Genomic DNA, 22,585 nt, shown 5'->3' with positions numbered 1-22,585 from the left:
TTCGTGTTATTAGCGTTATTATTCTCTGCTAATCAGATAGGCGAGGTGGAAACGAGCGGGAGCTTTCCTAATTGTTGCAGCGATTGACAGGGCGACCGCCAGACTTTGTAGGAGGAGGCGGCCGCCGCCCGGCGCCCTGCGCGGCGGTGAGGGGCGCGTCGCGCCTGGCCATTGTTTGCGGGGCCGCGCCGCTGCCCTTCAGCACCGGGCGGGCGGACAGCGCCCGGCCCCGGCCCGGCCCCGGCCCCGCTCTCCCGCCGCCCCCGGCCCCGGCCCGGCCCCGGCCCCGCTCTCCCGCCGCCCCCGGCCCCGCTCTCCCGCTCTCCCGCCGCCCCCGGCCCCGGCCCCGCTCTCCCGCCGCCCCCGGCCCCGGCCCGGCCCGGCGCCCCCGCCCAGGGCTGGGGTGGGCTGGGGAGGGATTCGCCTCCCATTAGTTCCAGCAGCGCTTTCCCCCGCTGGTGACGGATTTATTAGGGAGTGGAAAAGAGCACCCCGACGGGCGCACTTTGTCTCCCCGCCTGTATGTGTAGACGCGGCTGCCGTAGACGTCTGCGGCTTGTGTACATATTCTGCTTTAATAATTACATATACGTCTCTATAACCTCATTATTCAGGGAAGACTAGAAAACGCGAGCAAATTGGAGTGTTGGCAGCAGGGGTGATTGCAGGTCTGGATGCACACTCCGTCTCTTCCCAACTCGCCGCCCCCTTCTTCCCTCCCCCCCCCCAAATCATATTTATCTGAGATTATGTCAAATTTCAGTGATCGGAAATGTCTTGCCCAAAAGCCATTCCCTCTGGAAAAAGTCAAAAGGGTTCCTGGCATTAAAACGACCTTGCGTCATTCCTGATGAAATTAGCAGCGCTGCATGTTTAGAGCTTTGCTATGGATGCACTTTGGTCACAGTAAGAAGTAAGAGATTTGGGGTGTAACCCCCCGTCTGAGCAGGAGCCGTCTGCTTTCACTAGCTGCGAATCCCGAGACCAGCACTTGAAAGCGCCTTAGACCCGCAGTCCATTTTTTACTTGTCTTTAAGTGCAAGCGATGGGAATTGCTAACCTCGGCTAAGAAAATTTCATTTCCCCCATCCTGCTAAACGGTTCTGGTCGACATATGTTTGTTATCAGAGAGAGGTGCTATGAACACAGAGCCATTTTCTTAGCAGCTCTTTGACTCTGTGTTACCATAGTCCCACACGGCATTGGTCCTTTCCCGTTGGGAAGTCATGAATAAGAGACTATGAAGCTTGCACGTCAGATCTTCCTCAATTAATCCACCATTAGCATGTTTGGGATCCTCTACTGGATGGTTAACAGCAGCTTTGGTAACTGTATGCTGTCCATACCCAATTATGCTCTGCTAAAAATGAACTCTGCAGAACAACCTTCCTGAGCTGTCAGTGTCTCCCGTTTTCCTATTTTAACGCTTGTGTGTAGTGGCAGGCGACAGATGGTGTAGATCAGATCGATTTGATTGCATTAGGCGATTTTTTTTTCCTCCTCTCCCCCCCGACTCCTTTTCTGGAAGCCCACATTCATCTGAGAGGCGATCGCCGGGGACATGGGAAGCAAGAGCAGCCGCCGATGTGTGAAAGCAACGAGACATGGCCAGCCAGAGGCGCCGGGGTCCCTTCCCGGGGTTTGTTAACACGGTAATCCGGCACCAGGAGAGAAAGCTGCTTTCTGCTGCCCAGAGCCCATTCCCCATCAGATGACTCCCTGGTTTTACACACAGTTGGAGTTCTGCTCGAAACCTGGATTTAAAGGGTAAGCGCTTCAATAGAGGTGGATTTCTGGTGGTTACTCGGGTAGGTGGCGAAAGGAGCGAGCTCCCAGCGATTTTAAAAAGAGGCTGCCTTTGAGCGGGAATGAATATTTTCTTCCTTCCTCCTTTCTTTCTTTTCCCTTTCCCCTTTTTTTTTTTTCCCCCGCGCCCCCTCCCCCTTTCACCAGCGAGCCCCCTAATTCAGAACAATTTCTCGCACGGAAAGACATCGCGCCTCTCTATTGACGGATGGGATCGATATTCCCCCCTCTGAAATTTGCTTTTCGTGGCAACCCCGAGCTCTGCTCAGAGCTCCGCTCCCGATAGCTTAATTGTTTAATTCCCTCCATCCGTTCCCCTCCCTTCTGTCTCCCCCCCCCTGCCCCCCCCCGGGCACGGCAGAGGCGGCGGAGGTGCCCCCCGGGGCCCTTCCCCGGCCCCGCCGGGCTGGGGCTCCGGCGCCCGGCTCTTTCGGCGGGGGAGCGGGGCGGCAGCGCCGATAAACATGGCTTTCGGAGCCGGTGAACAAAGGTATTTAACGGCGAGGCGCGCCGCCACGGGCACCTCCCGCATGCGGCGGAGAAGGTGCGAGGCGGGCAGCGCGCCGGGGGTTTCGCTCCCCGGTGCGCAGCGTGCCGGGGGGGTGCGCGCCCGGGCGCGCCGGTGCCGGGGCGGGCAGGGGCGCGGGGGCGGGCAGGGACCCGCGGCGGGAGGAGGCGCGGGCGGCGGCGGCGGCGGCGGCGCGGGGAGCGGCGCGGCGGCGGCCGGGGCTCGGCGCTGTCCGGCGCCGCGGGTGCTGAAGGGCCCGGCGGGCGGTGGGTGCGGCGGGCCGGGCCGGTGCGGCGCCGGTGCGGGGCCGGGCCGGTGCGGCGCCGGTGCGGGGCCGGGCCGGTGCGGGGCGGCCGCGGCCGCGGCGGCGGCGGCGGGGCTGGGCAGGGCAGGGGAAGTTTCGGAAGGCGCCGTATTCGGAGGGGAGCGGGGGATGCTTTTCAGGGAGGGGAAGGGCAGCGTCCGATGGACATAGCGAGAACAAGGCTGGCGCCGCGCGGGTCTTCCTTTCCCCGAGAATGGCGTTCTGTAATACGAAAAGAAAAAACCCAACACCCCGAAGTTTGGATTTCTGCCTAAATCGCGGTGCATTTGTGGAGCGCCTCCAAATTTCGGAGAATGTCGGTCTAGGTGTATCACTGTAGAGTGTTTTCGCCACGACTCGCTGCGTTTTACTTTTTCAAACGGCTTTTGTTCAAGTTGAAGGCAACCCACTGCATCAGTTATTTGAGTTCCAACGCCAGCTAATGGGGTTACAGCCTTCAATTTCACAGCGGGGAAAAATTACAGTGTTTGTTATTTACTTTCTATCTGCCATTTAAAATGCAACTTGAAAGCTTGCTGTGTTAGAGGAATACAGGAAATTACACCTAAAATGAGATTAAAATAGAGGAGAGTGAGTTGGAAATTTTTTTTTTTTCCAAATTTAAGGTAACGTGGCTATCAGAGTATTTTTTTTCTTTCTCTCTTTGTTTTTCTCTTTTCTCTCAAATTCAGACAAGAGTCTGCGTTACAAAACAAATGCTGTCTTCTCGTATGTTTTCGTAGGAAGCGTAGTGGTAATATGTCAAGCAAGGCAAGGGCTCATGTGGAGGAAGGAATCTGTAGAAGAAGCAAGCATCTTGTATTAATTTCAGTTGGAATCTAATCAACAAGCTGGTCAGTTACCGGGTGCGGTGGATAACGAGAGCTGTGCGTGCTGCATAATTACTCATGGCTGAAGAAGTGCGGAGTACCCCCGCTACGTGCGGGTTTTGGCCGTGCATTGCTAGTTTCATTCCCCCTCCCCGTCACTCACACAGAAGCTGTCCTTAGCATCAGGAGCCGGGGTGAAATAACCCGGAGAAGTTCCTAATCGCCAGGCGAAGTGTGCCGTGCCATGACGTTGCAGAGATCCTTTCTATTTAGTTGGCGAACAATAAACGTTTATTATCACCGCGGCAGATCATCAGACAAAGCTTCCCCCTCCCGCCTCCCCCAAGTACGAGCGCTGCTGATAAGGGAACCGCTCCGGGTGACAGGCAGAGCCGCAGGCGCCATTTGGAAACAACTTCTTTTTCTTTTTTTTTTTTTTTTTTCCGCGGTTCGCCTTTTGCAAACACTTGCAGGGAGGCGGCAGGTGTCGGTGCGGAGGTGCGCTGCCGCTGCCGCTGCCGCTGCCCCCGCCCGCCGCCGCCGCCGCCGCGGAGCCGCCTGCCCGGCTCGGCGCCTCGCAGCCACCGGGCTCTGCCGTTCGGGCACACGCGGGGAGCGAAGTGCGCGGAATTTGTACTTTGAAGCCTTTTTCGCCTTAGATTTTTAGGGCACTAGGGAGGCCTGGCAGAGGAGCGCCTCTGCTGAGCTCGGAGCCTCTGCTATTTCTTTCTTTGATTTTCCTTCCCTCCGTCGCTTTCCTTTCCGCCCTCCCTCCTCTTGGTAGCACAGCGAGGCAGTGTGAGTCAGGACTTGTAAAATGCATTTCCAAAGCCCAGATGAAAAGTCTCTCAGGCGTGGCTGCGGCTTTATCGGAGCTCTCCCAAGCCCACCTATGCAAACAGATTTGTAATATTTGTGTGCTTAACCGTGCATCTCTTTTACAGGAATCTGTTGCTGCGTGTGACATCTCTTGCGAGCTCCCAGAGAGAACTGATGGAGCATACAGCTAGGGAATAGGATGCCAGAGAAGCACAGAGGAAGAAACCAGGCAATCACCAGGTAAACTCAACCATACTTTGATTTATTTCCTTTCACCTCGCCTGCAAGACCTTGCCCGCTCCAGTAAGGCAGCAGGAGAGCAGAGGGACTGTACGCGTGTGTATTAAACGCCCGCTCCTCTCGTTTGCCTCCGCAGGATGGGAAGGTTCAGCGTCCATTGGATATGGGACAAGATCGCTCGGCAACCCTTGTGGATTCTCCTTCTTCTAGAGGGGAATTATAGTTATGGATTTATTGTCCCGGTGCAGCACTTCCACCACCAGCATCAGCAGCAGCAGCAGCAGCAGCAGCAGCAGCAGCAGCAGCTTTCTGACTCTCTTCGGTGACGGGTATTCTTGGGTGGATAATACGGATTACGTTGTTATTGCTTAAGAATACGCGTAGTCGAGGAGAGTACCGGCGGCGGGCAGGCAGGCAGGCAGGCAGCGCGACCGCCCCCAGCCCACCAGCTGGCTCCTAACCTCCTCTAGTTGCCAAGGTAGCACCTTTTCCATCTTTTCCTACGCTTTGCAATGTTTCACTCTGTGTCTCTGCCCGGGCGGGGGGAGCTCGGACGCCCTGTCCCCTGCGGAGGGGGGTGCCCGCGTGTGTGTGTGCGTGTGCGTGTGCGTGGGAGCAAGCACAGGGCTGGGGAGGGCCGGGGAAAGGCTTGCCGAGCCTTGCAGGAGCACGCCGCGGGCGGCCCTGGCCCGCCGGGGGCTGCGGGCAGGGGTGACCGGGGGAGCCGGGGCCGCTGCGGGCTGCGCCTCCGCGGGCAGCGCTCGGCAGGCTGCGCCGGGGCCCGGGGGAAGGTGCTCGGGAAGCCCCGGTGCCCGGCCGGCAGCCCCCCCGCCCGCGCCGCGCCGCGCCGGGCGCCCGCGGCCCCTTGCCCCTCTCCGGCGGGGAGCGCGGGGCGGGGACGGGGGCACCGGGGCGGCGGCCCCGCCTGCCGGGGGGTCCCCACCCCCGGGACACGGGTTGCCCGCAGGGCCGGGGCGGCCCCGGCTCCGCCCGCACCCGCCGGCAGAGCCCGGAATGCCGGTCCCTCCGCGGCCGCGGCCCCCGCGCCCGCCGCAGCCGGGCGTGCCGGGCTGGGGGGCTGCCGGCGGGCGGGGCGGTGCCGAGCACCCGTGCTAGCGAGGCAGGGGCCGCCCCGCACGGCCGGGGCTGCTCCCCGCCCCCCGGGAAGCCCCTGTTCCCCGGCTGCCGAGAGGTCCGGCCGCCCGGCAGGGCCGCTGCTGGGGAGCAGGTTGCTTCGAGGGGGTGATGCCCGCCTTGCCCCTTATCCTCACCCCGCAGTACCAACCTGGTGAGGGCAGGATTAAGAACCCACCTTCGCACCAGCCCCAGCTCAGCAGGTCGGGAAGCACCCAGCCGAAGGCAGAGCTCGTCAGCCTCTGAGGCCCCAGGTTGAGATACATGGCCAGGGCCAGGGCCAAGGGGTTGTTTCCCCCCGTGGAGCTCAGGCAGTGGCTTTTTTGCCCCCTCCCTCCCCCGCCCCCCCGAAGAGCTCAGGACTCCCCAAATGCTACTTGCAGCTGGGCAGGTGGGAGACACAACCAAGGGAGTGTTGATTCCCATTACTGGCCAAGCCATGCCCCATCTCTTTAACACAGAAGAAGAGGTTCATCCATCCCTCTCTCCAATCTCAGCAGCAGGGCACGGGCTTTGGTTAAAAGCCTGGTCAGCCTTTCAGATGCTGTGCTTAGGAAAATCCAGGCATAGCATTCATACTTCCAGTCTTTTTTCCCCTGCTCCTCTGCCCGCAAGACTGGCAGAGGCAAGGAGCAGGGTGTGATCATCCCCATGTTTTCCCATTCGAGTCCTCCCCACATGCCCAGATGATCCCAGGCCTTGTTGCCACATAGTCGCAATTGTGAGACCAGATTTCAGCCTTAAGTGAATTAGATCAGAAGCCATTTTAAAGCAAGACCAAGAGTACTGTGATGAGATAGCCTTTTTGAATGGATCCTTCCCCAAGCTCAGCTATGATGAGGCTAAGAACGATTTCTAACGTGGATAAGCCAGACGTGGGGTGACCGTTAAGTTGTGAGTGCGAGATGGGATGACGGAGAATGTCTTTCTCTCTGTCTCTTGCTTAGCGATTGAAAGGCCATCCATGTTCTCTTTAATTATTTCCAACAACTGCCAAAGGAATCCTATTCTGTTGCCTTCGGTAGCAAGTGGAGCGCTCGTTGTTACACAGATGTGTGGATCTGTTACTCTTTAGACACATCTTTGATGCTAGCACTCTGATACTCGTGTTTCTCTAATACCACTTGAAAGCAGATTTTTTTCTTGTAGTTTAGTATGTTCAACAGCCTCAGAAATAATGTTAAATTATGCTTTAAAAAGACATGATCAGCTGCTAAATCATAGTCAGTTCAGCACCGTAACACAGCCACATTCACAAATGCTGCAGGAACAGCGATGGAAACACTATTTTAAACATCCAGGTTTGTATTACAAACCTTCCTCTGATCTGAGCTTTTAGTTGACATTTTCCCTTGAGTCATGACTTAGAGTATTACCAGGAGTTCCCATTTCATCACATAAAGGATGTGGTTTTGTTTGCTCTTTGCTTGGTTGAGTATCTTGTGCAGTATGGATTGGACTGGTACCCATAAAGACAAGCTTAGCAAAATGTTTCTTTATACCTGGTTTCTTCTAGTTGCTTTCTGTTTAGCATGATGAGCTGGTTTTGCTGAATAATGCCTTAATGACAGGGCTGATGCATTTTTAATGCATGTACTCTTTGTCATTGTCAAAATTAACATTTTGATGATTGTAGGTTTCTTTTCTCTAAAATCTTTTGGGAATTGCTATGATATGTGGGTTAAAAGAGTGAAGCTGTAAGGTCCGATTGGAGAAATACTGGATATGCTCACCAAAATAATTATAAAATGTTGTGTAAAGGTTCAATAGCATAAGGGCTCTTAGAATGATGTTTCCCAATAGCCTGATCTCAGAGTGGCTCTCCCCGTTCATTAGCAGTTCCTGGGGTCTGTCACGTATGTATATTGAAGGACAGAAGCAGTCATTTCTGAACAACAGATCTCTAAGAAGAGACTATTTATACCGCGGGCCTGATCCCAGGAATGCAGGTAGCTTCCACGGGACTGCTCAGGGGAGCAAGGTTGCTCATGTTAAATCCAAAATATTTTGGGCCAAATCCTACCATTCAATGCAATAGCAAAGCCCCAATTGATTTCACTGCGGGAAAGATCAGACCCCTAGTGAAAGGGATTTTTATAACACTACACTTCCTATTTTTTTGCTTTAGAAATTGCGAATCCTGTGTGCTGACAAAATGAGTCTAAAACCCCCCTGCCTCTAATAGCCTAATGATATTTTATTAACAGCAAAAATTATACTAAAAGGCTATAGTGCAACATAATAAGAAATTACTTTATAAATAAAGGGTTTTAATTGTACCAGTACGAGTATTTTCTAAGACAACATTTTAGAATGAGGTTCGTGGCAGCACCAACTGTGTGTTAACAGCTATTTTGGCGAGTGCATATTTAATTAATTTAGAATACTAAATTTCTGTTCTAAAATTGTTTTTGTAATCCGCATCCTGGTAGAAAATTAAATAAAGAATTAGCCCAAAAATAATTACTTGAACTTAGCCTTTTTTTAAAGGCCATAATCCTATGAAGATTTATATCTCTGGGTAATTTTATCCGCTGGAGTAGCCTCGAAGGCTGCTCCCATAGGTAAGTCTTTGTTGCGCCAGGGCCCCCGTAGCAGCGTAGCCAACGGATGGAGGAGCGGACACTGGGGTGGCAGCCGCCCTGGCGCAGAGCAGGGTGCTGCAGGGCCCCCCCGCGCAGCCACCCGTGATGCTGGCTGCTCCCCACCCTGCTCCGCGCCGGGGAGACGGCAACTACTCGGGCCTTCCCAGAGCGGGGGACTGCCGAAAGGGCTGTGCCCCCGAGCACCACGGGCATGTCACGCCCCACGGCGGGAGTGGGAGAAGGAAGAGTAGCTTTGGTCGCCACTGTCCTGTGCAGGCAGGGGAACAGCCCTGTCCGGGCCTGCCTATAACAGGAAGCATTGCTCTGCGTAGCAATACCCTAAATTAAGTGACGAGGACTGCCATTTGATTTCAGGTGCTCTTTCCACAAATATTTAAGCCTACAGCCCTTATATATAGACATATCTCTGAATGGAATGAAAAAAATATATACATGCACATATATATACACACATCTCTCTGAAGGGAGGCTACAGCATAATACAAAAAGCCCCACTCTCCCAGACCTGACAGAGGCACAACTCTCCCTCACCTCGGCAGGGGCCGTGCCATTGCAGTGCCTATTTATGACTGGTGTTGTGATTCCTCTTGCTGCCTGCAAATTTGCCTAAAATAAATGCACCCACTGCTGCATGTGGATGTCTACAGTTATGCAGATGCCTTTCCTTGGGATCAGCTCTGCTTGCTTTCGATGTTTAAGACTACATCTGATTTTGAGGGGAGTGTAAGATTTCTCCCCATAACAGGTTATGGCCTTTCATGTCAGTTTAGGTGGCTTCTAGTGTTCATAGGGTTTTCTTAAGGAATCTGAAAACAATAATACTTATACATCCACACAGCTATACACATACTTTGCAGCTGTAAGAATAAGCTAACTAACCTTTTTCTCTGGGTTTTTACATCACGCTAGAAGTAATGTATACAACTGGATTTTTATACCCTTTTTGTTTTTTAATAAATAGTGTCTTTACATACACAAAAGGCTTTTTCTTCTCTTCCTTTTAAAAGATTACTGTTTTTCTGAAAAGCATCCCCCAGGTATTACCCTTAGCTGTTATGACACCTCACCATTTAGTGTTATAAAGGTAAATCATAACACTCATTATTAATAATCATAAATTTTTACCAGATTCAGCATCTGCCTCCTGAAAGCTTTAATGGCGGAGACATTTCCTGGGCTAACGCCCATGATGCTTGCATGCTTTTTATTGCTATCATTTAGTAACCAAATTGCTCGAAAATCAAAGGACTTGATTATCAGATACCTGCAATGCATAGAGCTATTTATAAATGTTGTCTCGATAATAACAATGACTCAAAAGAAATTTAAATGACAGGCCAAAAATAAGAAACCTAAAAGTGAAAACCCAAGCCAGAATTCATAGAGGTGATGGAAAGAGTCTGACATCGAAGGGCAGAGAGGATCCTAAGGAAGGTAAAGAGAAGAGGCCTGGAGGTGATGGTAGAGGGTAGATGTGCCACGGCTTTTCAGAGCCGGAGGGCAGACGGGAGGAGAGGCACCAGGGACGGCAGGCGAGGAGGTATCGCAGCGTGGCGCTGGGAGAATGCGCCAGAAGTGTGGAAACCAGGGTTGGAACATCACGCACATTTGGTAGTTTGCTTTCTGGAAAAACAGCATCTAGTTAAAAGCAGCCAACAGAAAATTAGGTGAAATGTTCCAGAAACTAGAGGGGTTGATTGATGGGGAAAATAAGAGCCCTGAATATGTAGCTGAAAGGAGTTTTTTTGTATATCTATATATCTGAATATACATACCTAGCCAAAATTACATAATAATGCCCATACAGATAAATGAAATGAGTATCCTGCTTTTGAAATCATTCTCCTAAAGAAAACAGTGGGAATTTTCCATTGATTTCAGTGGGGCCAAAATTTCTCCTGTCTGCAGGAAAGCGATGTAGCCTGGTGTGTGCAAATAGACCTAGGAGCTATGTAGGGAGAAAATGCAGTATGGCTATCAAGAAATGTTTCCTTTCAGTGAACCCAATACCTCTCTAGCCAGCGGGGATGATATAAAGTAGCGGAGCAATTTCCAGGCAGGAAAGCCCTTGCCTGGGAGATATAAAATTAGCTTGGCCAAGACACCGCAGGCAGCAGTCACCCTACAAGGGCTGGAGAGGCACCCAGGGAGGCCTTCTTGCCTCTGACTTCTGCGATACACCTGCATGGATCTGAAATGGCCCTGACAATTCCCCAATGCTTTATACCCCTAGAAAGAAAGAGGTAGGCCCATAAGAGGCTACTTAAACTTTCCAAGCTACTCTGAGAGTATTTCAGATTAAGTCAGACTTAATCTTCTATCTGTTTCAAGGTCAATTGTCACCACAGTATTGTTCTGTTATCAGTTCATCTGAGTTGTATGTAATGTACACCCCTTTCACATTATTACATTAGGCATGAAATGTTGGAAAAATATAGCTGTCTTTTCTTTAATATCAAGAATTGCTGATTCATAACCTTGTTTGGAATATTAGCAGTTCTCTTACTAAGTCAGGACAATATCACAGTTTATTAATGTTCACAGGTCAAGCCTGTCTTTTAAATCACTGAAAATCAATGACAAAGTGATCACCATGGGATTGGTCTTCTCTAATTGGAGAAAGAGGGACATTCTGAACCAGAACTGTACAGCATTTGATTGTGCAGCCTGATACCAAAAAAAGAACCATCTCACTGCATCTTACAGAGGCATTTACATAGATAATGTAGATTTCATATGACTTCTCTTAGATTATCTGATAGTAATAGCTTTGTAAGTATTCACATTCTCCTAACAAGAAGTTGATAGAAAATTCAAATTAAAAGGCATCACTGTAATTACTGAATTATAAAGGATTTATTTTATTTTTTTAAGTTCAGTGGGAAATAGTAAGAGCAAGGAGGCTTGATGCATTAATGCTTCACACCATCTGGAAACTCATTCTTTAACAATCATTCTTCAGGCGATAACTTACCTGGTTACTCCAAGAAAATGTAGAGCAGTATTACCTCTTTGTCAAATTGCCAAAAACATTCTTCTGAAATCTAAAATTATACAGTTCAATGCCTGCTGTTTTACTGGAGCAACAGTTATTACAGACTTGATGCTGTGGATGTTAAAAATTACCACTACAGGGAAAAACAGTTTCTTGTTCCCCTACTTTCTTTCCTGCACTGCCTGGCTGTACCCCTTCCTGCTTATGATACATGCAAAAGGTTTGAGGGGACGGAAGGGTTTTTCTTTCTCAACATGTTTTATTTTAGAAATGTCAGGATCATTTAATTTCCTATATTTTTTCTGAATGTCTTGAACTGTAGAGAAGAGCAGTGGAAACTTTCTCAGACCGCAGTTTAAGAGGTGGTGATTTTTCCATATTTAAGAAAGAGACCTTTTTCCCTGCGTGTTTGCCAGGGGTCTGAGTTACGCACAGGACATAGTGCATAATTACTTTCAAGGTTTCAGTACAATCCTTTTCTTTTTGACTGGGCATGTCATACTGTCCTTTGTTGTGTTATGACATCATGTGCCTGTTGTACATGTGATGACATAAACCCATTTCCCTTCAGCCGTTCATAGAGCCCCTTGGTGAAAACAGGATCTGCAAGTCCTGCTCTAGGAAGCAAGAAACAAAACCGCTCCCTTTTGCTCTCCTTGTTGAGGTGCTTGTCATTTCTGTGTATGTAAATTCTTGCCAGCAAAGAATGCAGGACCAGTCCAGACCCTTGGTTAGAGATGAAAATAGACATGTTTAATTTTCATTTGCTGGAGCTGCAGTGAGTCAGTGTTGCTCGCTCTGCTCCAGCCTTCCTGGTACAGAGGGAGGAAAAACTCCAACAAGGGAAAGGAGGCTGAATGGGCGTGATGTGAAATCCAAGGAAAGCAAACCAAATAAATAAATCCCCCCACAGAATACTTAGCTGGAGTTTTTATGTTTTAATTTTTACCAAATGCCACTCTATTTAAAGTATTCCACATTTCTTGGATGCAAAACTTAAATATGTGTCCTGTAGAGAGGCTCAGAATAATAGCTCTTCTTTCTCTAATAAAACCTCTCTTCTGAGATTAACTCTGGAGCTAGCAGTAAGGTCAGTATTTCATTTCATAGAAGTCAGCTCACGCTGACAAGGGTTTGGCCTTCTTAGTGATGGGCCGTTTGCTGCTCAGAAGTGTGAGGAATGGCTTTCTGAAATATCGATAGCTTGCCTTCGCTAGAGCTCATGATCAAATATAGCTGGCAAGTATCAATGTGCTACAGCATCCGGACTGAAGGGCTGAGAGGCTTGGGCCTTGGGCCAGCCGCTAAGGTTTGCTTTTTAAATCAGAGGCTAACTCTTCCATTAGTGTAAATCAGTGGTTTATAATAACGTCAAATGAGATTTGTGTCAGAGTAGCCCAGACTACAGCCTGGTCTTGGGATTTGAAAAGGAATAGAAAAATTAGGCTGAGACCATTAGTATTCTGTTTCCATTTGGTTTTGGTGTGCGTGTGTGTAAACATGCGTACACATGCAGAGCTGCATTTCATTCCCATGGGCGTTTCCCAGGGCCGTGTGGCTGCTGTTTAACAAGGACCTAAGAACACAAAATCTTCATCTTGGTGTGGTTTGACTGACATGTGCAGAGATCTCACATAAAGGCTCTGGGATCCCGCTTTTCATCCATAAAAGGAAAGCAGGCAAGCTGCATCCCCGGCTAAACCCTTTGTACAATATACATCAATAATGAGGCAGCATCTATTTATATATTGCTCGCTGGAAATGACTGAATTCAGACAGAAGTTGGTGAGGCAGCCTGAGCTCCACCAGCCTCCATGGAGTCTATTGTTAGTATCCAGGATGACTCCTCAGGCAAACGGGGAGGAGAGGCACGATTTGGAGCCTACCACGCCACGGGGAGGAATATCAGGTTTGGCACTTGGCAGGTGGTGTCTCGTCTCAGAGAATGCCTTCAATGGCTCTGCCAGGACCTGGCAGTCACGGTGGAGGAATGCAGGAGAAATGGTCGCAAGAGCACGGGGGCAAGAGCACAGCCCCGTTGCTGCTCCCTGGGAAGCGGCATGCTTACCTGGGCTTACCCACAGGGTGAGAGCTCCCTGCCTTTCTTCATGAGAAAAGGAGAGGTTCAAGAGGGAACGGGAGGAAGGCAGTACTAGCTTGATACACACCGATGCCTTCTTGCCATGTCATTGCAGAAGGTTTTCAACAATATTTCTTCTTTGCCTAGAAAAAAAGGTGCGGTAAAAAGCCCCATCCAGCATTACAACGTTGGTTAGGTAGGTCTGTGTGGTTGATAGTCCAGTGACAAGACTGAGGTGCAGCACTGACACGTGCCCATGACAATGAAAACTTGCTTGTCTATGAGATGTTTAGCATGAATAAGGCACTCAAAACCCCTTAGCAAAGCACAATCCAGACAGTGCTTTTGCTCCGTGTCCTTTTTTACTCCTCCTTTCCTCTGTGGCTCTTGTGTACTTCGCCCATATGCTCCAAAGCTATTTTGTTTTCAGTTTTATGTATGTTTTATGTAAATTAGAAGAATCAAGCTCCTTTGCTTGCTAAATTATAAATTGAGTGGAAATTGGCTGACTCTCTTTAGACTATGTCTATAAGTTATACAAAATGTAAGTAATCAAGCTGAGCAGGCTGGGTTGGGGAGGGAAAACACGTCAATAGCATGGGCCATGTGAGCTGCGTCCCTGTGTCCCCGTATACTGCAGCCTTGAATATCTCTTTGCAGCCTTGAATATCTCTTACCTCTAAAGTGCCGATCTGACTCCTTTTAGACCATTCTCCGAGATTCAGGTTTATTGCTTCCTTTGGTAGTTTGCTCAGCATATTCATTACGCCTTGTACAAATGAACTGCTCTTAAATACCTGTTTCCACTCTCTTGCTTTAGGACCAGAGTAGATCCAGACTGCCTCCTCTGGGAGCACTGATTCATTTTGTTTCCCTTCTTCCCCTTGTAAGTCAAAATGCCTGTTGATTTTACTGTCTGTCTCTTTGGCTTCCTCCCTGCTTTGGCTCCACTTCCCCTATCCCACTTGTACGCTTGAGTTTTGCCCTGGATTATCTTTTACTTAGTAGCCCACTGCAACCCCACAGAGTAGGACCGTGGTGTAAGAGTGGGAGCCTGGCAGTGGCTGGCAGCCTGAGAAACGCTGCCAGGACAGCAAGGGAGTCGGCTGGTGTCTTGGGACTCTGTGAGATGGTGGAGAATCTCCTACAGGGCAGAGAAGACAGCCTCACTGTGGCCTCTCACTGCACAGTGAGACCAAGTTTTAAGAAAAAGGGGCCTAAAATCAGACTCCTAAATCTATCCTTACACATTTCAAAGTAGGCTGAATTTCGGGAGCCGGGTAGGACCAGCGTTATCATAAGCAGATATGGGCATGGCCTTGCTCTACAGTCTGACTTCAGGGTTCCTCTTAAAAATGTCAGTTTTCAGACAATTGTGACAAATCAAACTGCCCCTAAAAGAGGAGACCGATTGCAGCCTCAGCACAGGCAGGGATGTCTGGCAGGCAGTGGCCGTGCCAGCATCCGCACTCTGCCGGCGTGTCCAGCAGCACTGACCGAGGGCAGCCTTGTGCTGCCACTGGCAGCGCGTTCGCTCCACGAGCACCGAGCCACGTCGGGGCAGACCTCGGGATAGCTTTGCTCTCTGTCCTTTACTTCCATACTAGCCGGAGAACAGAAAAAAAACATCTTCAGAGAGGTGGTGTATTGCAGTTCTCGTGAAATCTTGACCAACTTTTTAAGGCCGGCATCATGGAGACTGTGAATGCCATTGCCATAGAAAATTCAGGTTAGAAACGAGTCACTGCGGGGGTGTGATTGTGGGTGGTGGGTGGGCTCTGCAGGCACGGCCCCAGGCCCACAGACCTTCGGGGGGTAGCACGTTCCCATGTAATGCAGAGCCCTGTACACCTGCTGGGTCCTGGGATGCCCATGTGGGTCCCCAAGCCCTCCCAGCCCAGCCTGGCTGCCGAGATGTGCCGGTCTTCAGGCACGGTACCCTCTGCTGATTCCGGCAGGGTTGAAGCATGTGCTTTGTTAAAAGGGATCCCAACTGAGTCAGTTTTGCCTGAGTAGACAGATGGCCTTCAGGAGTCTCGGGCTAGGACCTGCAGGGCACAAATGGATCCTCTCTGCTCAGGCTCTGCCCTGCAGTTATTTGAGTTTGGGCTCTCTTTCACTGAGTTCATAAAATACATGCCTTTTTTTAAAATTCATTAAATACTTTGATTCAGTGATATACTGTGAAAATGTAGTTTATTCTGTCCAGTCAAATGTTTACTGAGAAGTGATAAAAAATATCCAACCTGCCTTTTTAGAGCTGCTTATTTTATTTCAAAGGGAAGGCATAACGTTTCATTTCCTGGTGTGATTTTTATTAAACCTCTGCCTATTTTATTTGTTCAGACCACATATAAATTTACGACCACTTGTGTTTCCAAACAAAAGACATATAGGTTGGTAAGCAGTCTATAAGTCAACCTGCTATTCCTTGAAACTCATAAAAGGATCATTTTAATCCATGGAATTGCTAATTAAAGCTGCTTCTCAATACACAAAAATTAAGTTAACAGTAATTAATGTAGCCAGCCTGGAACCTTAGGAAGCTACTGCCAGCAAGTGTCTTTTGGTGCACTCAAGAGGATGCAGTTTGATTGTTGGCACCAACAGACAGGCTGGGAATTGTAAACATGGTAATTAGCAGTAAGTTTCTGGATCTCAACTTGCCAGACTGGCAGTCTGATTCTTGGAGTAGTTGTCGCATGGGAGGAGGGAAAAACAAAGTAAGGGAATTAGAGCAACCTTGCATTGCCTTGCCAACATATGCCACTGGACCAATGTTTTTCTTGGCAAAGATCTCTGACAAGGAGTTTAAAAGCAGCGTTGCACCCCTACTGCAAACTGTGAACGTCACTGCAGGCATCAACCAAGCAACTGGCTCTGGCTCTTCTGCTCAAACTATGAGTGTTGCTCCATGGAAAGGAATTGTAGAGTCTGAGATTCCCCTACTCCACCTCTACGGTGGGGCACAGTGTTGATAAGGTTATCAACAATAATGGGATTAAAAGAGTTAAAATCCAGCTTTGCAGTAATCCCAGAGTATTCTATTGTTGAGCTATCAAAGATTAAGGTTATAGTAACCTTATTAACCCTTGGTGTAGTGTAAATAAAAAGGAAATGTCAACCTTAATTCCACCATGAAATTAAATATTCACTTCTCTAAATGATGATTCAAACATAGCTTACTCCAGCCAATGTGGTTTATGAAAATACAGGACCCACGTGAATTTAAGAAATCCCATCTGAGAGAGAGAGAGGGAGAAAGGGGCGATGAAACATGGTGTTAGTTTTGTTTAAAATGAAAAAAATTACTATTCGTCCAGCCTGTATGTCTGCAGGAACTATACCTGGAGCCAACAAAGTACACAAAGAATAAGGTAGGGACCAAATGCTCATGGTGTAAATCCCTGTGATGCAGTGAGCACAGCTCCCCCAGACTGCAGCAGCTCAGGCTCTGGCCCTGGGCAGAACAGCTGACCCTGTGCCAGGCAGCAGCCACAGCACTGCTGGTGGTGTCCCCGTCCCTGTCCCCATCCCCTGCTCGCTGGGCACTGTGTGGCCTCGTTAGTGCTGCCCCAATGCCAGGGACAGGGTGCGCTAACACGAGAGCTTGAACTGAGCATTGCTCCACCAGTGCTTTCACTGCCAGAGACGAGGTGATGAAAACCAAAAAAAGTCAGAAATGGTTGCTGAACCTTCTGGAAACAGAGAGCCAGGTGCTGGTGTGAAGGGCACAGGTTTTCCTGGCTAAGCTGATTTCCAGCAGGTGGGAGCTGGAAACCATTCGGCAATGGACAGGTCCCTCCTCACCTGTGCTGGGCACGGCCCCTGCTCCCCCTGCCCACAGAGGCTGAATCTATAAGTAGGTCTGAAACTGCCCTCTGGGACTAGCTCTCCTGCCTGAAGAGAGGGAAGGTCAGATAGACTGGGCTTTGCTTTGAAGTCAATGGGATGTGGTCCAGGTAAATCTGTATTTCCTTGTGGGGAGCAGGAGGGGAATTACGGTACGCAGAAATGGGCTGTGTGGCATTTGTTATGCTTTTTTGACTGGGAGGAAAATAACATAGTGGTAAAATGGGGTGACTCAGAATGATTCTTCATATTAAATAACTGAAACACTCTGAGTCTCTAGCAGAGAGGTAATTAAGTATTAAGGAGCTGCCTATAGCAGGAAGTGAGCTCTCTGGAGGGCAAGAGGCATTGCCAGAGAAAAGAGATGGTTTTAGTGGGGCTGTTCCCAGGGAAAGGGGCTTTGTCACTTCAGCAAACCCCTGTCTGCCCTGTGGTATCTGCATCTCCTGGAAATTACTGGTTCTGTGGATTGATAGAGCTGGGGAGTGGGCATGCTCTGCCTCTTCATATTGCCTGCCGCAGTCCTCGTGAACTCTGGTGAAGTCGTGTTATGAAACTCAGACTCATGAAAAGAGCTCAGTTTAGGATTGTTTTTTTCCCTCCACTCACTGAATCATGCTCTTCTCTGGTGTAAATTGTCACAGCTCCGGAGCGTGCCCCAGTTCAGATGCACCCGCTGGGTCCTGGGCTGCCTCCATACCCACTGCTGCTGCAATTGCTACCGCAAATGCAAATTGGCTCGCTCTGGCTCTTCTTGTCTTTCTGCAGTGTAGGAATAGACAGTGGGCCCATGGGGTTGTTCAGGAAATATTACTGGTTTCCAGTGCTGGCATAATGCTCCCTTCTAGGTAGTATCCCTTTTCTGGACAATTTCCCAGTAAAATAGTAAATGGCAACTGCAGAGCAGTAAAGGCGATGGTGTATTTGTTTGACTGACATTTCAGAGCCTGCAGAGCTAATGCAATTAGGATCCACAGTGTGTTGCAGCTTCCTTTCTTCATTTCCCTGCCCTGGAAGAGCTGCTGTTAGGTTCAGCTTAAGCCTGGTCCCCGCTCCACATCAGCCTTAGGATGGAGGAGAGGCTCCAGGGAGGGAGGGTGGCATGTCCCCGAGCCCCTGCGGGCACCCTCTGCTTTGGGAGCAGCCAGCGTCTCACAGGGCTCAGGTGGGACAGGAACTGCTGCCATTTTGCTGCCGGCACTGCAGTCCTGGGCAGGAGAGGAGTGATTTTGTTAGTAGGTGTGAGCTTCCCCCGGCCTCAGCAGAGTTGGCACCAGGGTGGCCCTGCAGCACTCAGACCTGCACTCCTCACCTGGGAGAAATCCCTGTCAGTGCCCGTGGATCCGTACCAGGCAAAGCAACCCAGGGTTAGGGCTACCCCAGTCTTCACCGGGGGCAGCTGATGCTTTCTTTGGAGTTTTGCAGGGTCAACAGTTGATGCACTGTGAACACTGTGATACACACTTGGCATCAGAAAAAGGTGGAAAAAAAATGGCGGTAATTGTTCAGATTTGTCCAAAGGAGGTAATTGAAAACAAATTGCTACCAAAAGCCAAGGGCCGCAGTTAATTGCGGTGGAGCACTGCGGGTCACTCACCTGTAGGGAAAGACTGCTAGAGAACAGGCAGGGGTCAAAATTGTTTCTCTCCTGGTGGGGAAAGAGGGTCTCAGCCATATAATTTGGTTTGTAGGGTCATTCTGTAGCTCATAGACCCTGACATGAAAATCCAAGCCCACAGAGCAGTGCTTTAATCGCTGGAAATAATGCAGCCGGTGAAGGCAGGGACAGCCATGGCTTGCCCTGGTGGCAGGGGGTGGCCAGGCTGCAGCATCGCTCCTGCCACGGGCAAGTCCGAGCTGGCCCCCGCAGGCAGCACGGGGCAGGAGAGGCACAGGCAGCTGCCAATTCCCCTCTCCATTGGGTGCTACTCGAGGGAGGGGGCATGTAAATCCTGGACTTGGCTGAAGAGAGCGGCATGGTGGAGGCTGTGATGTGCACAGAGCCACCATGCTACCAGCTTGCTCCAACCAGGAGTTTTACCTTTCAGTTTGAATATTGCTACTGTGCATTGTTTTATTTGTTAGCAAATTTAAACACTGCAATATTTGCTATTCCTGGTGCTTCCTAGATGTCTAGACTCAGGCAGACATCAATGCCTATGTAAATTGGTGAATTGTTTTGCAGTGGGTCCTCTGGATGCAGAGGCAGGGGAAGCTGGGACGCAGGGTGGCACGATCCCGCTGCCCAGGGGTGGCAGGAGGGGGTCTGCCCTCGCTGGGCAGTGGCTCCCCGGGACAAAACCTCTTCTGTCTCTGAGAAGCTCTTTCCAAACCACTATAGGTATTGCAAGGATTCAAGAGATGAAAATAATGATGAAAAAGCTGATCTAATTTTTACTAAATTGTACTTTTTCTAGATATTTCGATTCAGAGCTCCTGCAGGGTAAAAGAAACATTTCTTCAACTTCCTGTATCTGGCGACAAATTCAGTACCACCATCTTTCAGGGCAGGTCCTTGCTCCTAGCTCTTGCACCTTTGCTTTGTGCTCAGGTAACCAAATACAGGAGCATGCTGCAGCCTGCACTGCTCTGTCTGCTCCCTGCACTAATGCTTCGAGTGGGGGAAAGCCAGGACAGCATGAGAAATGGGAACCAAAGTTTCTTAAAGCAGTCTAAATGCAGGGCAACCCTGCTGAAGTTTGTGGTGTTATGTGAGTGTTGGCTGTAACAGCCCTGAGAGTTGGGCCAGCCCCATCAGAGCCTGGATTCCAGTGCTTCAAAAAGGACTTTAAACGATACATGTGTAGCACAAGTGTTAGAATATGAATACCCCTATCTAACCGGAGATATGGGAAGAGTGATTGCCTGGCTCTCCTTGGAACTTACATCCTTTGATAGTTCAATGTTCCCTTATATAGAAAACCAAATCATATGCTGGTTTACTTGACTTACTATTATTATTAAGGACACCTTTTGGAAGATCGGGGGTAAAGCCATTTCTCCTCTTCTTTTACAATGAAAAACCCAAAAGCTGCCCATGGAGCAGTCTGTTCCCAAGTAGCAAGCCCGGCGCGGCAGTGTTGGTGACATGCAATCCCACTCCCCTCTGTGGGAGCCTTGCCTGCGCCAGGGCTGCGGGCTGTCCCCACGGGGGTGGCAGCTCTGCTGCGCAGGGCGCGTGAGCAATTGCTCTTGTTTTTAACATGTCAGATCATAACTTGCTCATCCGTTCAGTGTCAGGGTTGAAAAATGCTGTCGAAATGAAAATGCAGGAGCTGACTGAGAAATCAGTGAGTATGCTATCTGGGTGCTCCAAATTTAGACATCGTGATTGATAAAGGATATAAAATATGTGACTTTTTTCCAAGCGAAAAGACACTCCATTAATATTATGCAATTTGGACATGTTTGTTTTAAGAATAACAGCTCTGCTTTACAGCAAGTGTGCGTACCCGTGTGTGCAGGTGCACATGTACACGCACACTGCAGTAGTCCAGCATTGCATGGAGTTAGCTGCTGAATTAAGCTGGCAGTAGGAAATGTATTATCAGCTCCCCACAGGGTCGGGCATAGTACCTGTACAACAGAATGGAAAAGTCTGAGTGGTACTGGGTGAGAATGTTTTCCTAGCTAAATTTGCTGGTGTTCAACTTGTAACTTCACAGTCCCCTTCTTTTCCATTATTTCCTTTTATTTGTATAAGCTGATGAGAAAAGAGGGGGAAAAATGGGTCTCCCATGGAAGGAAAACGTCTTGGCAGGACAACAGCTCTGTGTACGCTGCTGAATGCTGCTGGATACAAGAAGCTGCTGAACACAAGGTGTGTGTGGTGAATTGAAGGAGTTTACAGAGGGCCAACATGGCTTTTTTTCATGATAACCCCAGGGCCAGGTGGAGTCTCCTGGGGCCAGGACATCTGGGAGCTCAGGGAGCTTCAGTGGTCAGGGTGGCGGGTTATTGCAATGAGCAGATACAACCTAATCCCCCAGAAAAATAACACGTAAGCACATGCTCAGAGGCTAATGCCGTGCTGAAGCCATGGCCACCTGGGTTTCTCCCATCCTGCTGCTCCCCACCTCGGGGTGCGGTGCTGAGGGCCGGCGCTGCTTCGCCTTAGCGCAGCTCTCTGCACGGAGGCACGACCCGCATGGTGCTGGGGCTCAGGGACCGCCAGTGCTCCAGCCCTCCAGCTCCTTGCTGGGGTGGGAGGTTTCTGCCAGGGGCCTGCCTGGGTGGGCAGGGATGCTGCCTGCGAGGCGATGCAGCGGCAGCTGGGCTTGCCGGGAGGTTGTGCGGGGCTCCCCAGGGGCAGCACGGCTCCTCCCTGCCCCACTGAAAGGACGTGGCTCAATAGCATCAGCAGGGCCCCTGTGCTTTTGACCTCGGATTTTCTCTTGCATATGCATAAAGCACAGTGTGGTGTTAGAGGGTTTTAATGGAAGGAAACTGAGGAAGCCAGTGAATCATTTTCAATGGTAAATGTTTATATTCATAATTTAAAAATTCAGTGGATTTTTTTCCAGAAATTTAATATTACCTTTAGAATATGAGAGCGGGAAGTCACTGGAAATCATAAACTGGAAATCAGTTAAAGAAACTGGAACTCAGGACCTCTCTCTAGTAACTCTCAATGTTTCTACTGACGGATTTCCAAATAGCTACTCTAAAGCTCTGGAAATCTGAGTATTTCCAGAGGATTATCCATACAATGATTTAAGTCTGATATTCACAAGACAAAAGCTGTTTGTTGCATGAAATAAATCCCTGCAGTTCAGTCCCTTCTCTGGATTAACTCACTCCCTCAGTGAAAAGTTGGGGACACCAGATTGCCAAGTGGGTGGAGAAAGGTAGAGGGAATTGGTCTGATGAGCTGAGGACTCCCGATCCCCTGGTGTAACCCATGCAGCACCCTCCCTGCTTGCAGCACTGTGCTTCCAGGCAGGATTCCTGCCCAATTACATGAAACAAGATCAGGAAAAAAAACCTGTTTACTACAGCACAGTCTAGTTTTTAGATCCAAACAGATTGCTGTACATTGGGTGTGAAACTCCCTAATGTTTTAGTAATGATGCTGGAACCTCTCTGACTGACAGCTCTGAGCAAAGCACTTTCTGAGGTTATGTAAATGCCTAAAAAGAAACCTAACCCCAAATCTTAATTGTGTAGCAGATTTGAGTCCTGTGAAGTCTAGGCACTGCCAGATTTTAAAGCCATGCTGCTACCTTACAAAAATACTCATAAATACTTACAGGAAGTGTCCTAAAAAGATCTTTGGCTCACCGAGTGAGCTTGAAGAAGGCGTTGCAGGGCTGCCCCATCTCTGCTGGCTGCGAGCGGCGTGTGGTGCTGCCCAGGCCCGCTGCGGCGAAAGCGGGGAACCTACTTCCCTTCAAGTCCAGCCAGAACTGCTG

The 22,585-nt window shown here is 49.7% G+C and overlaps 1 long non-coding RNA gene across 3 annotated transcripts in view; it reads left to right on the top strand.

Moving 5' to 3' along the window:
• Window positions 1-4,188: 4,188 nt before the first annotated feature.
• The window catches only part of LOC140654295 (uncharacterized), a 44,084-nt gene continuing 25,687 nt past the window's right edge, over window positions 4,189-22,585 (top strand). Inside the window, exons 1-3 of one of the 3 annotated variants that reach the window (XR_012043385.1) lie at window positions 4,189-4,246; window positions 4,393-4,507; window positions 4,644-4,985. This is a non-coding gene — a long non-coding RNA (uncharacterized lncRNA). Of the gene's footprint in view, window positions 4,247-4,303; window positions 4,508-4,643; window positions 4,986-22,585 lie in introns of those variants that run through there. The other 2 variants (XR_012043386.1, XR_012043384.1) reach the window with 2 other exon arrangements.

This window comes from Ciconia boyciana, chromosome 7 (assembly GCF_034638445.1).
Source record: "Ciconia boyciana chromosome 7, ASM3463844v1, whole genome shotgun sequence".
NCBI classification, from domain to species: Eukaryota; Metazoa; Chordata; class Aves; order Ciconiiformes; family Ciconiidae; genus Ciconia; species Ciconia boyciana.
Note: the sequence above shows the minus strand (reverse complement) of the source record. Positions and strands in the feature narration are given on the sequence as shown.